The sequence below is a fragment of the Heliangelus exortis genome, chromosome 5 (genome assembly GCF_036169615.1).
Source record: "Heliangelus exortis chromosome 5, bHelExo1.hap1, whole genome shotgun sequence".
Classification (NCBI taxonomy): domain Eukaryota; kingdom Metazoa; phylum Chordata; class Aves; order Apodiformes; family Trochilidae; genus Heliangelus; species Heliangelus exortis.
Window position 1 is genome coordinate 42,100,049 of NC_092426.1, and position 14,278 is coordinate 42,114,326.

Below are 14,278 nucleotides of genomic sequence, written 5' to 3' on the forward strand. Positions count from 1 at the left end.
CATTCCTGTCACCCCTTTTCTTCAGCCTGCTGGCATCCCCTGGTTTGCATCACAGCCCTCAGGGGTGTCAGGCATTCCTCCCAGCTCGGTGTGAGTATCAGGCAACAGTTTTTCCCTGAAAGACACTGGAATATTTTGCCATCTGAAAGACATTGGAATATTTTGCCACAGTGGAACAGTGGTGGACTCACCATCCCTGGAGGTATTTAAACACGTGGGGACCTGGTCCTTGGTGTGGACCTGGAGATGGTTCAGTGGTGAGCTCACAGTGCTGGTCAGTGGTTGGATCATCTTTCTGTGATTCTGTCTCATTAGCAGACTTGCTGGGGTTGCATTAGCCCATCAGCCAGATCATTAATGAAGATATTGATTAGTCCAGGACTCAGTGTTGTACCCCTGGGGTACACTGGCAGTTCCTCTGGCCTCTGTGTCACTGACTGCCACCTATTTGCCCCTATTTTCTCCTCTGACACCTGGTAGGAGCCCAGGCAGTGTGCAGGGAAGGGCAGCACAGCAAGTGCAGGTTTTTCTCAAGTGGATTCTCTGAACTACCACAGTGAAAGGGAGAGGAAAAGGTAGCTGAGTGCACATTTTGTGCCAGCTCAGGACTGAGGGACAGAACATGGTTTTAATGTACACAGGGGACAGGTAGCAATGTGCTTACAAGACACTGAGTACTTCCACGTTTGTCAAAATTTCATGTTCAATTAGTGCAAATGGTTTAAAAAATCTCTAAATTTCCAGACTTTTCAAGCCTATAGTACTGTAGCTCTGGTTTGCAGCCAGCCACTCTGTTCTTTTTCTTGTATCTGGTGTTTTTGCATTTTTCTTTTTTGCCTCATTGTTGAAGAACTGTATGAAAAGACAGTTTTTAGAGTCACCAGGGGCCAAAGGTCAGTGTTGGACCAGCAATTAAACGAAGGACAGATCCTCTCTGTTAATGCCTCTCTCTTAGGCATTAATTGAAAAGGAAAGTAAAGAGAATAAGGGAGAGAGACTTAGGGGCTGGAAAATACACTACAGGACTCCTGAACTCAGCAGCAGGTGGGAGCTGGATTCAGAAGCTCAGAGATCAGGATCACAGGAGGAACAACAGAGAGCCCAACATCACAGGAGGAACAACAGAGAGCCCAACCATGGATAAAAAAGAATGGATTAAAAGAAAAAAATCATTCATTGGGTTAGTTCTGGGTCAGGTCTGGTCTGCTGCTCACCACAGAGAGTCCCAGGGGGAGCCCTTTGCCTCCCTTTGGCTTCTGGTGCATTTGGAGTTGAGCAGAATCAAGCAGTGGCCTTGGCTCTCTGTGCCATCCTCCAGCAGGGACCCCAAACGTGGAGCATCATCAGTCCTAGGGGCAGCCACTGCCTGCCAAACGTGCAGGTAGTTTCAGAAAGTGCAGTTTTTCTTAGAAGAAACTTAACTGAAAAGAAAAATTAATAAAAGGAACATTGGCCCTGTTTGAGCTCAAAGGAGGACAGCAAGGCAGTTAATAATACATTGAATTCTGGCTGGGATACAAAGGTAAGCAAATCAAATATAAAAATGGGATGGTATTAAGGGCAATACAGAGGCAGAGTCTGAAGTCATAAATGGGAAGATGAATTTTGGGAAGCATTTGAGTAAGAAATGAAAATTTCATGTGCAGTCAAATCTAGGGGCCTTGAAGGAAGCTACGGGCCATGATGATGGTTTGATAATTAATTTATAATTAAGGCTGAGCAATAAAGGCAGCAGGTTTAAAACAGGAGGTCAGGTATGAAGCAGAAATTCAGGGTGAAAGTAGAGTTTTCTTTGTGATGATTCTTGCCAAGAGGTATAAACACATCACTCTGAAAGGCTGCTCCTCCCTGGAGGAACCAGGAAAGAAAAAACCCAATAACTTCTTAAGTCACCAACAGACTCTGTTCTTCAAACAACATGAAGTTCAAACCAAAATGAACTGTGGGCAGCTCAGTCCCAGCACGTGGCTTCTTTAATAATTTAGTAGCAGTTGAGATTTGTAATTTCAGAGAATTGAGTCTATCCAGCTTAAGGGTGCCAATTGCATGCTCTTTTTTTTTTTGGTTTTTTTTTGACAGTAGCTCTCTATTAGTCCTTTATCCTGACAGTTAAGGTCATGTCACTTTTTCTATGTGCATTTAGAAAGGCTCACTGACCTCTAAATCATAACAAAGTATTTCAGAAAAAGCAGTCACCTCTGCAATGATTTTCCAATGATTCGAATTGGATTCCTTGGGAATTCATTATAATACTGATTTTTTTTTCTGTACAAAGTAGTGAGAAAATCAATTTTGTCTGTTAAGATAATGGAAAGAGCCTTAAGCTTGAACGAGATTTTAGTACTTTGAAGATGAACTTTGACTTGTGTATGAAACCAGCAGAGATCTCTAAATCCATGAACTAAAGGAGCCTTCCTCAGCTGACACTGATTCAGCTGTGATGGGGGTGGAGCAGGATTTAATTGAGCACCAGATTGCCAAGGAATATGGAACAGCTGGGGAGAATCAGACCTTATTCACAGCCCTGTGCAATCAGCTCAGTGTCCTGGGGCAGCACCAGCAACCAGAAATCAGAAACCAGCAACCAAAAATCAGTAACCATAAACCAGAATTCAGAAACCAGAAACCAGAATTCAAAAATCAGAAATCAGACTCCAACAACCAGGAATCAGAAACCAGAATTCAGAAACCAGAACTCAAAAATCAGAAACCAGTAACCAGCAACCATCAGGCTGTGGCAGTGCTAAGGATGCTAACGATGTTAATGATGCTAACGAGGAGCAGCTGAGCTCTGGGAGGAGCTGCTGGCCCAGGTGTTCCCAATGAAGCCCTCCCAGAGCTCCTGCCCATGTGCTGAGTATAAAAAGGTTCCCAGGAGAGCTCAGGAGCATTTTCTAGTTGGGGTGGGAGTGGGGTTGGGGTCTGTGTGCTGCTCCTGGGTTCCTCACTGCAGCAGCTCATCCTTCCCCAGGACACATCCCCTCTGCCTGCCCAGGTAGGAGCAGTTTGGGTGTTGTAAGGGTGTTGGGAGCTGTTCCTGAGACAGCCCAGGGGGAAAATGTTCTGCTGGGGAGGTCATTGCCAGCTGAGGAGGTTGGGAGTTGTTCTATAGTTACATATTTGTTATATGCATTTGGAATTGCCTTTTGCAATGTTCTGAAACCTCCCCAAACTTTTTCTTCTGATCGTAAAGTCTCTCTCCCTTATTCCCTTCTTCATGTTCCCTGGGAGGTTGGGGGGGAATAACAGAGCATCTCTGACTGCTCAGTTAGTGTCTAAAACCACAGCAGATTTATTGGTGCCCAACGTGGGGTTTGAATAATTTCACAGGTCTGTGCTTCAATATTTCCATGTTTTGTTTGGAAAGGTTGGAATTTAAACCAGTAATTGAGGCCTCCTCTATTGATACTCCATGCTCTTCCCTTGCAAATAACCTTTCTTGCTTGTTGGTTCTACCAAAACTTTAATTTCCTTTTGGCTTTGCTACCTGTGAACAAAAGGCAGGGAGGTAGCTGAGGACAAGGGGCACAGGATGAAGTAGGCAGGGCTGGAACAGGGCTGCAGTTGCTGTGCTGTGATGGACTCCCCATGGGGGGATCTCTTGCCTTGGTGTTAATTCCCAGTAATTCCCAAAGCACACACTGTGTTTTATGTGGTATTTAAAAGTCTGAGGCTTCCTGACACTCTGTCTGGTTTGGAAGGGATCTAAATCCAGAGCCAACAGATCCTGAATGTTTCCATCTTCAGCACAACATTTCTAGCTGTTTCTTCCCTTCCAGAAGTTTTGGATTCATTATTCCTCAATCATTAATGCTCTTTATTATTCTAATATTAGGGGGATGATAATGCAAAGCCAAACCTGGTGCAGAACCTTTGGTTTTATTAAAGCATTAATTTGATTTTAGTCAGCTATAATAAGCTACCTGTAATTTCTACTATGTGCCCTTTAAATAATATCTAGAATCAAGCTGGATACTTTAAATTAAATGCGAGCTGCTGTCTGTGTTTTGCTTATAGTGATGATTCCAGAAAAAAAAAAAAAAGCATGTTCTTAGTGGCAGAGCCCTATATAATAATTCATATATACCTTTTACTAAAGGCAGCTATTCAAATGATGTGGATGCTTTTAAGGCATCAAGGTAAGAAACTGATGAAAAAAAAATTGCTATCCCATGCATAACTCATACCTTGCCTAAGTGTTATCTTATTTTGCTGGTGTTTTTAAGAGATTTGACTGGAATTTGATAGAATTAAGAATTTGGTGTGTTAGAATATACATTTCTCCTGTTCTCTGGTATATCAATGCCTTAGAATTGCTGGATTTCCTTAATTTAGAATCCTGTTGCAACTGTGCTGTTGATCTACTTTCTGAGTTGACAAAGATGTCTTTTCATATATGATGGGTAGAAAAAAGATGAGACACTTCACCAGTCAGTCCTACAGTGCACAGCTCAGCTTTTGATAAGAGAATAAATGATAAATAATGATTTTGTTGGCATGCATTCCGTATTTTCCTCCTTCCTCAATACTGCTTTTTTTTCATTAGGAGAAATTGAGTATTTATTATAATCAGAATTTTCAGTTGTGTCTTGTGTATTCTAAATGTTTGTCAGTGTTAGGACAAAGTCTGTTCCTAAAAACAAAGCAATCTTTTCCTTCATGTTCCAGTTAAAAAAATGTTTTTTTGTTGTTTTGTTTTTTTTTTTATCTCTCACATGGGTCCTGGTTACATTTACTTTGCTCTAATCTTTATGTTAGAATTTATTTTGCACAGTTTATCATCATAACTGAAAATGGCTTTATTTTGAAACCTGAGCAGTGTGTGACCCAGCTCTAGATAATGTATATGAGTTTTTACTTGTATTTATTTCCCTTCCCTGTAATGCCTTCTGAAGGCACTGGGATGCTGGATTTTTGAAGCAGGCAGCTTGTCCTGATCCACTCCTAAAAGTTCCTGGATCAGGATGCTGCTGGAGAATCATGGCAGGGAAATGGGCAAGTTTTAGTTTGTCTTACTGAAGAATAATAATTGTGAATTTATATCTTGGTAAGTAGTATTTGTAAAAAAAAAAAAAAAAAAAAACAAAAAACACTAAATGGTGGTATCCTCTGCCATGTTGATTCCTAAGTGATTTTTTGAAACATTCTGGCACTGTGCAGGAAAACCATTATCTTGCCATAGAATGTAATAATGAAAGAACACACACTGGTGATGTGAGCTTGCAATCCAGTTTTAAAAAAAAAAAAGAAAAAAAAAAAGAAATACTATTCTCTCCCTTCCATCCCCCCCCAATAGCAGTAAACCCTTCTTATTTGCCAAGTGATTCTGCATTGATCAAGGTTTTTTTTCCTTTAACAGTTAATTTTCCATTTAGTTTTGGTTTCCTTGCCTCAAGGAAAGCCACATGTGAATAATGTGACTTTTTTTTTTTTGCTTTGAGGGGGGAATTTGTTTCTTTTTGAAAGTGTCCATGTGGAGGAGTAGCAGAGAGCCTCTGGAAAAGATGTTGGACATGAAACATTGGCCATACACATTCTGTGCACCTATACCTGACTTTATGGAGTGAACCTGCCTCCCTTTTATCTGTTTTAGGTTATAAACTGGGGCTACCTTCAAGGATTTAGTTACTAAGTACTTCTTTTTTTTTCTCCTATTGATGTCTGGGAGTCAGAAGCATTATTCTAGCAGCCATAATTAAGTTCCTTGTAAAAAGTCCTTACAGGCTGGGGGGAAGTGGGTTCAGAGTTTCCCAGCACTCAACTTGATGCTCCTCTGGAGTTCCAGGTTTCCTCAGCTTTCAGTGCCACAGCCTTGGGGTGGGAGGGCAGGGCCCCTCAGGAGGGGGTTCCTGCAAGCCCTCAACATGAGGATGGAATTTTTTCCTTTGAGATGTAGCTTCCCTTGACTTGAAAGCTCAGTTATACAGCCCTGCTGTCAGGAAATGGCCTGTTTCTTGGTCATTTTGTGTAATATTCTGCTATTGCTTCATCTGGAGTGAAAAGCTAGAGGATTCTGAGCTCATTTCTCTTTGAGAACCACAATACTGATTTTTCTCTCAGCTTTACCCTGCAGGCAAGAGAGATCTGTGGTATCAGCAAGTGACATTCTGCCTGCTTCCACCTGTGGCCAGCAGGTGACAGCCAGGCTGTACCTGGGGTGCTGCTGCTTCTGGGGGCCACTTGAGAGTTGACTTTTTTTTTTAACTTTTACATAAGTTAAATACCAAAGTGTCTATTATTTAAAAATGGGAAAAGCAATCAAGTGATGCTTGGTTAATTCAGATAAAATTGTCATTACAAGTCTCAGTGCAAAGTAACTTTTCAGATAATTTTTTAAGACTTTTTTTTCTTCCACACAATACTAAGTAAAGAGGAGATTTCAGATGCTGGGGCAAAACTGGTCTGTGTGACAGATGTTGAGATGTCTGGTCTTGTGTATTTAAGCAAATGATAGCATGAAGGATCAGATCAATGCTCAGGAGATAATGGAATTGTTTGGGACAATGTGAACAATGGGATTATGAGCTTCAGTACTTGGAAAAGCATCCTGAGGTATCCAAAGCATGCTGAGGACCTTGTGCTAGAGCAGAGCCTGGACTGCAGGCAGATAAGCCTGCTCCCAAAAAGGGCACAGAACCACATCTCTGGAAGCAGCTTTGTTTGTCTGAAAGCATTTTGGGCATTTTTTTTTTTTTTTTTTTTTTGTACTTCACTGGAGGAAGATGAGTATAATATCCCTGACTCTCCCTCTGGTCCAGCAGGAAAAACTAAAGATAAACAAGGCTGAAAAATGGCTCAATTGTTTGTAATGAAAAAAATGTGCTCAGTGGACACTTTCATTTTAAAGCTTTTACCCTCAGGACCCTCCTTATTCTCTCAACGAGCTTTTGCTGATGATTAAAGTCTTGACTGATAGTTATTCCCTGAGGTACTTTGGCAGGATTTATGCCTTTGAAGTGATTGTCATGTATGTCACTCAAGTTCTTCACTCCTTTTATTTTTTACCCATCCTAAGACCTCCCACAACCAAAAAGGGTTGACTGAGCTGGAGCTGTAATGAAACTGGAACCATAGCAGCATTGCCAGTGAGAAAAAGGGGTTGAGAGTGTTCTAGTACAAAGAAAAGCTGTTAAAAATAGGATCATGATGTTTCAGGTGATTATTCATGGGAAAAGTCTAATATTGCTATTTGTGGAAGTCTCTTAGGTTGGTTTTTTTTGTTTGTTTGTCTTTTGGTTTGGGTTTTTTGTGGGTTTTGTTTTGTTTGGTGTTTTTTTGCATTGCTGGTCAAGTGATTAAATCTTGATAAAATCTGTAATGGAAGTTATGTTTGCTTTGTGTTCACAGCATTAGAAGGTACACACTTTTTTTTTAAAAAAAAAAGTAAACCAGTATTAAGCTTCATTTATACAGTTGTTAAATGCAGAAAAGAATATTAGAGGTGCTGCACCAGTGAGTAGTAGATATTCCATTTGGGAATATGGAATTCCCCAGTATGTTTAGAGCAGAAGATCTGAGATGTGAAGGCAATGAGGTGATTCACAGAGTGCATAAGGCTGAGACAAATCTTTCCTGGCAGAGCTAAGCAGGTCCTCATCAGCCATGACCAAAATAATTGCCCAGGCACTGCAGAGCACCAGGGTGTAACAGCACTGTGCAGGCTCCCCGGGATCAGCTGGAACAAGTGAGATGCTGCAACTCCTGCACAGCTTCTCATCTCCTCAACTACATGAGCAAAACTCAAGGCAATATGAAATGACCCACTGGGAAAAGCAGTTTTAATGGAGAAGAGAAATCTGAGTCTAATCTAGATGAAAACTCTTCTCTTGAAAAGCAGCTGACACAAAAGCTGTCCTCCCAGCATGCAGAAGAGGTATCCAGGCTGCAGGACAAATGAGTCTGCTGAGGTTGGGGCAGAAACTGCCATTTTCAGCCTCATTATTGTCAGGGCACTGTGTTTATAGCTGTGTGACAGTTTACCCACAGCTCAACCCCAAAAAGTGCCTGACACCACCATCTGAGCAGGTGAGGTGAGGATGATATTCTTGGTCTTGCTTTGCTCTTGTGAGAGTCACTGAAGCAAGCAAATGGCAGTGGTGTTTTTCTGTGTAGTTCTGTGATGTTTTCTCTGGTGGTTGTTCAGGAGTTTCTCAGCTGAGTTGGCAGAATTATTTTTTAATGAGGCTGTGTTGTATGGCAAGGAATGATCTAAGAGCAGAGGACTTCTTTCAGAGGCAGCAGGGCTGACCCTCCTCACATAAAATAGAATTACAGAATTCTACTAGAATTATAGGTAGTTGTCTACACAGCTGTGGCAGACAGGGAGCTGAGGTAGCAGAAGGGATCTGTGTCTCCATGGGAGACCAGCAAGCAGGGCTACCAGTTTGCTTTCTACATGGAAAATGGGGTAGCTTTTTTAAAAAGGAGAAATAATAGTTTGTATCATGAATCCTAAAGATTAAAGAATATTTGGAGGGGTTTGTTCTAAAACTAAATGCCATGGCTACAGTTTCATGTGCTCTCAGAGAGGTGGAACAATAGACAGGATCAGATTTTGTGCCCCAATATTTGATGTTCATATTTTTTTTCTTGCAAACCACATTTTGTGCCACTCAGAGTGCCTTCAGTCAGTCTCCAAGACCATCGAGTCATTTATTGCCCACTGAGACTACAACTGTGCAAACTAGGTGGGGGCAAAGGGTTTGTGTCCTGATCTGATGCTAGGAAACCTTTTTATTTAAAAAAAAAATAAAATCCTACTTTTCTGACTGCTTAGGATGAAAATGATGCCTTCTGGTAGTTTCAGGGAAAGGACAGGAGAGAGAATTACCTGTTTCATTGTGTCCTCATATTCTAAATGTACTTGGTGCAGCTCTTTAGAGCTGTAATGTCAACACAGCTTCTTTTATTGTGCAAGTCCCACCTGTACTGCAGAGCTGAGCAGTTGTGCTCCAGCTGACCCTGGTGCCAGGCTCTACCTTTCTCCTGTAGTACATTCCCCTCTTCATTCTTCTTCCCTCTATCAAACTGTGCCTCCCCTGCCTTTCCCATTTTCCCTTGACATGCTGCCTACCAGTGGCACCCCCTACACCTGGCAAGGCTTCAGGACACAGCAGTGCAGCCCCCATGGATGGATGGATGGATGGAAGCCCCACGGGGTGGCCAGCTCAGAGGCAGCCAGACTCTTGGGCTGGATGGGTCCCATCCGGCTTCCCTGTCAGCACCTCTCTTCTCTCTTTGCTGGCCAAGAGACATGAGCTACCTGGCTGCTTTATTTGTTCACCAGAAGGGCTGTACTGCTTTTTTTTTTTTTTTTTTTTAACTCTCATGAAGAGCTAAATGTCTTCTGAAGCCGATCTGTTCTTGGATTGTGATTTTGTCTGTGGACCATGACCTGTCTGCATTTTGATTATTGCATTTAGGGATTGTTCTTTATGATAAACTTTGCCTTGCTGTTATCTCCTGAAGAGCTTCTAGCACTTCAGATTCTTTGGTTTTGCAGGTTAGACTTTGATGCAAGACCTTAAGAGTCTCTCTTTAGCCCATAAGCTTATTATTAAAAAAATGACCCAAAGAAGCAAACCCCAAAACATGAATTCTTCTGAGGGGGTTGGAAGAGATGGCATAGTAAGCTCAGCTGACAAAAACTGTGACTTATTGTCCCATCCTGTCACACAGGACCTGTAGTATTCTTGATGGCTGTTGCAATGTGTCCTCCCCTAGGAACAGTGCCTGTGGCTGATGTTTTTGCTGTTAAGCACCAAAGTTCAAGGCCAGAAAAACTTCAGTGAGTGTGGTGTGTGAATTTCAATCTCTGTGGTTTTCCTCATGCCCTTCAAGAGATTAATTTTCTAAATTTTGACACATGCTGAGCCCAGAAACATTCCTAAACACTGTTGTTCTCCTTCAGTTAACAACCTAGCATTGCTTATTTTATTCTTTAAAAACAATTATGGGAAAATAAGCAGTTTTTAATGTGCCTTATACATTAAGTGTCAGGACTCACACTGTGAACACAGCTCCCCAGGGGTGTGGCCCAACCAAATACCCCATCCCACCCTTTTCCCTGTGCAATGTGTGGCAAAAGGAAGGACTGAGTAGTATTATATCATGTTATAGACATATTTCATATCAAAAGGTGGAGAGATATAGCTGACTGCTTCATGTTTTTATGACAGAATATCCCTGCAGCAGTAACCCTCCAAGACATAGTCCTTACCAGGAATTAGTGACCAGACTGTGAGTAAATGCCCTGGGTAAGACAAAGGCAAATTTGTTGCAGTGAGGAACTGAACTGCAGTATGAATGAGAGAGCTCCTTGGTGTTGAAATGGGTTGGGGATGAGTCATGCATGAGATGAAAAAATAATTAAGAATAGTTTATATTTCTGAATTGCTCTCTTAGTATTAATTTAACAGCTCTCAATGTAAGATACCAAGGCAAGACACTGACAGAGACATTGGCAGAGATTATTAAGCACATCAGCTCTGAGGCTTGTCTACCCCTGTTAATAATAACATACTGAGTATTAAGATGTTTCTGAATTATAACAGAAAAAGTAATTGGTGTAAGCCCTGTGCTGTAAACTGGTCTGCTCTTAAACCTCCCCCCAACTCATCCCCTTGCTGCTGCTCTCTTGGCTAACTTTCCTTTACAAAGAATGTCTTGGCTTAAGAGTTGGTTTCCTTCTGTGGAGGAATGAGAAATACACCTTTTGTCAGTGCCTCTTTCCTCCTTGTTTATAATGGAAATGTTCTTTGTTATATGAATGTTAACAGATTTTTGATCAATTTATGGCTTCCACCCATGGCCCCTCTGTAACTCTTGAGAAACTTTCCGGTCTCCTTTCAGCATCTTGGTGTTTTCATCACGGAGAGAACTGTAAACCTTTATTTCTTGCACTAAAAGTTACTTTACCAAATCTTCTGTTAAATTCTCAAGTGTTCAAGATTGATTTCTAGACCATTTTAAGGTAATTTCATATTCTTTCAACCACTGAATGTTTCCTGATGTCAGAAAGCTAAAAGTGTTGTGTTTCCTCATATCCAAAATTTAAAAATAACCACAAAACCAAAATCTAGCCAGAGAAAACAGGAGAGGAACTATGTTCCTGTCATCCCAGCAGTTCTCTGCTGAAGCCCCTTAGCCATTGCAACTCCGGTTCTGGGTGCCCATCACAACATTCCCTCTTAATTGTTTCAGCTTATTCTCTGGAACTTGTTTGACAGCTGAACAATTTAGCTTCCTGACAACTTAATAATGAGAATTAGCCAGGAGAGGACTGGCACTGTGTTCAGAAAGCCTTGCAAAGCTGTGGTGAAGTCTGCCATGGGGATTACAGACTCTGCTGTGTAGATCCTGAAGTGACCCCAATGGAAGTGAAGGGAAAAGGAATACACAGGGACCCCCATTAGGGTCATGGAGTCAGTTAATGAGGAAATAAAGATTAAGAGGATTCAGAGACCAACAGGGTGAGGATTGTGGGGTGGGGAGTGAATAAGGGAAGTGAGGAGGAAAGAGGAAAAACTGATACATCTGTCTGCATTTTGAGAATACAGGGTATTTCTGCTGTGAGGGGGGAGGAAAGGACATAAATAGGATCTGCAGTACTACAGAACAAAAATAAATAGGTTTCCAGAGTTATAGGGCTTATAAAGGGAGCCCTTAACTTGTATGATAAGCAAAAGGCTAGCAAGGTACTACAGCTATTAAGTATGTGGTGTAAGCACACAGATAGAAAAAGAGAGACAGAGGTAGGACTCTTTAATTTCTTTTGCTTGGGCCCATGTTGCTAATCCTCTATTATTTAGGAAAACCGGTTCTGGGGCTTCTGACCTGGAAAAGGCCAGGACAGATCTATCCAGAGAGCTGAAGTGCCAAGGTTTCAGGGAGCATGTTATGGCACCACTGTGCTCAGTGACCTTGGATTCCAGAAATTCTGAATGTTCAGATTCTCTGAAAATGAAGAGTTTAGTTTCTGAGCATCTCTCACACAGGAATGGGTTTGTTCTAATTGGTACATTTCACTGACAGCAAGACAGGGTTTCTCTTACCTGTGTGTTGTGCTGTTTGTTAAACCAAAAGATAATGAGTGATGTCCAGCCTTTGAAAAATTGAAGGAGACATCTGGAAAGATAGGTGAGCACAGTCATTTCTACTATAAAAGTCCCAATGAAAGGATGATCTAAGGCGTGGGATTCAATTCACCCTTGTTTGTGAATTAGAATTTCAATGTCTATATTAGAGTTGTAAACTGCAGGGATCTGTGGTCTTGTTTATATACTGATTTGTATTCTATGTCTGCCATAAGTTTTCCAGCTGTAGGGTGATGTTTTTTTCCCTTTGCTAACATTTGTCACAAAAAAAAAAAAAAAAAAAATGGGGAGGCACAATCAAAACTAGTCTGCATCTTCCAAAGCAGAAAAACAATTCAGGTCCTCACGGTGTACGTACTTTGGTCTGGAAAGGCTACTTCAGAAGGGCAAATTTGGAAGACTTTTTGGATGAAAATTTTATTCATACATCACCTGGTGACACCATGCTCAGTGTTACACAGTTCTGCCAGGAAAGCACGTTTTTATTGGCATTTTACTGACCTTTCTTTTAAACATCTTTGACTTTGGCTGATGAAGCTGAACATTCCAAGTTCTAGCTACACCTAACTAGAACTGCATTTCTGGAAGATATACAGGTTGCATTTATCACACCACCTCATTTTCAGAGTAAAATAGTTATCTTTTTGAAATTAACAATATCTCGTTTGGAGGTAGCTTCACTCGTGGTTTTTTTTTTAATGTAGTATGCAAATGACACAATCTGTGCATGGAGTGACTGAAAAATATCCCACATAGTTTCATCTCACCATGAAAAAGAAGACACGTACAGTAAATAGAAATTGAAGTGTGATCGATGAGAGGCTGTGATTCTGCAGGGAGGTTTAAATTGTTATTAGCAAAAAACCTGCTAATCTTCATGAGAGGAATGTTATTACAGGTATAGGTTTTGAAGACTGCAAGGATGGCAAGTTTCATCTGAGCTGCTTTTAAAATCCTGTGGGCAGTGAGACAGCCAGCAAGGATTTCAGGTTAGCTTATTCTCCAGCATTCCTAATCCTCTTGCTTTATGAAGGAGTTTGATGCAATAATATACTTTACCTCAGTAATATTGCAAGCTGCTCAGTTTGAGTCCTTATAATTTATACTTGGGCATGAGAAAATAGAAAAATGCTGTCTCAGCTGTCCCATCACAGTAATTCTGCTTTGTGTAAAAAAGAGAGGTTGGAGAGGTCTGGTGAGAAGGCTTCACATTAAGACAGTGGTAAGGGTTGTATTACAGGAGCAGCAGCATGAGGAATAAAGGGAATAAGGATTTCCCCGTCCTTTCAGAATAACCTCAGCACACTGAAATCTGGGTACTTTTTCAGGAGGGTCTGATGCACTCGGATAGGGGAGTGCATTGCCCTGAGTCCATCCTGACAGGGAAAGGCAGCCAGGGCTGCAGGCCTGATGTGAGAAGGGGTTTTTAGCTACTTAAAGTGAAGCCTTGTGTGAAAGGAAATGGAAAGATATATGTGCTGTCCTTCTCTATTCTAATTTTGTGTCAGGAACTTGACAAACAGCGGTGGGTATTAATTCTAGTTAGAGTGGAAAAATCAAAAGTTTGAGTACCGGGAGGGTCTGAACACCCTGAGGGAGGGACCCGAGGGGCGTCACAAAGCGGGGCTGTTCCCGCCCATCCCTGCCCACGCTCCATAACCTCAGGCAGACCCTCGCCCCTCCTCTCCTTCACCCCATCCTCGCTTCGGTGCTCTGCCCTGTGCTCCTTTATCCACCGCTCTCCAGGATCCGCATCCATCGGGTGTTGGTAAGGGCCATGGACACCCCCACCTGAGTCAGCCCTGCGCAAGGGGCCCTCGGCACTGTCCGGCCCGGCCACTGCCGACCCAGACCCTGCTGGCTCCCCCATAACCCCGCTGCGGGGCGGGAGGAGAAAATCCGCCTAAAAGCTCCTTAATACAGACAGGGACGGGGAGGTTTGCATCCCCCAGTTATGGTAACGGACAAACAGAGACAAATTCAACTTGGGAGGAAAAAACTCCATTTATTCTGCAAGGAGAAAGAGCAAACCCGCTCAGATCTCACCACCCCCTCTCCCCGGTCTCGGATTGCTCCCCTGCCGCCTCCCCTCAGGGCTCAGGGGACACAGGGGGGTTCAGGCTCAGTTCCCCACACGCTGTTTCTGCCGCTCCTTCCTCCTCAGGGGAGGACTCCTCACATTC

The 14,278-nt window shown here is 42.2% G+C and overlaps 1 long non-coding RNA gene across 1 annotated transcript; it reads right to left on the reverse strand.

The window, feature by feature from the left end:
* Window positions 1-11,701: 11,701 nt before the first annotated feature.
* Window positions 11,702-13,277, reverse strand: LOC139796724 (uncharacterized). Its single transcript, XR_011726126.1, has 3 exons — window positions 13,155-13,277; window positions 12,054-12,126; window positions 11,702-11,955 (listed from the first exon to the last, which is right to left on the reverse strand). It is a non-coding gene; the product is annotated as an uncharacterized lncRNA (long non-coding RNA).
* Between the last annotated feature and the right edge of the window lie 1,001 nt (window positions 13,278-14,278).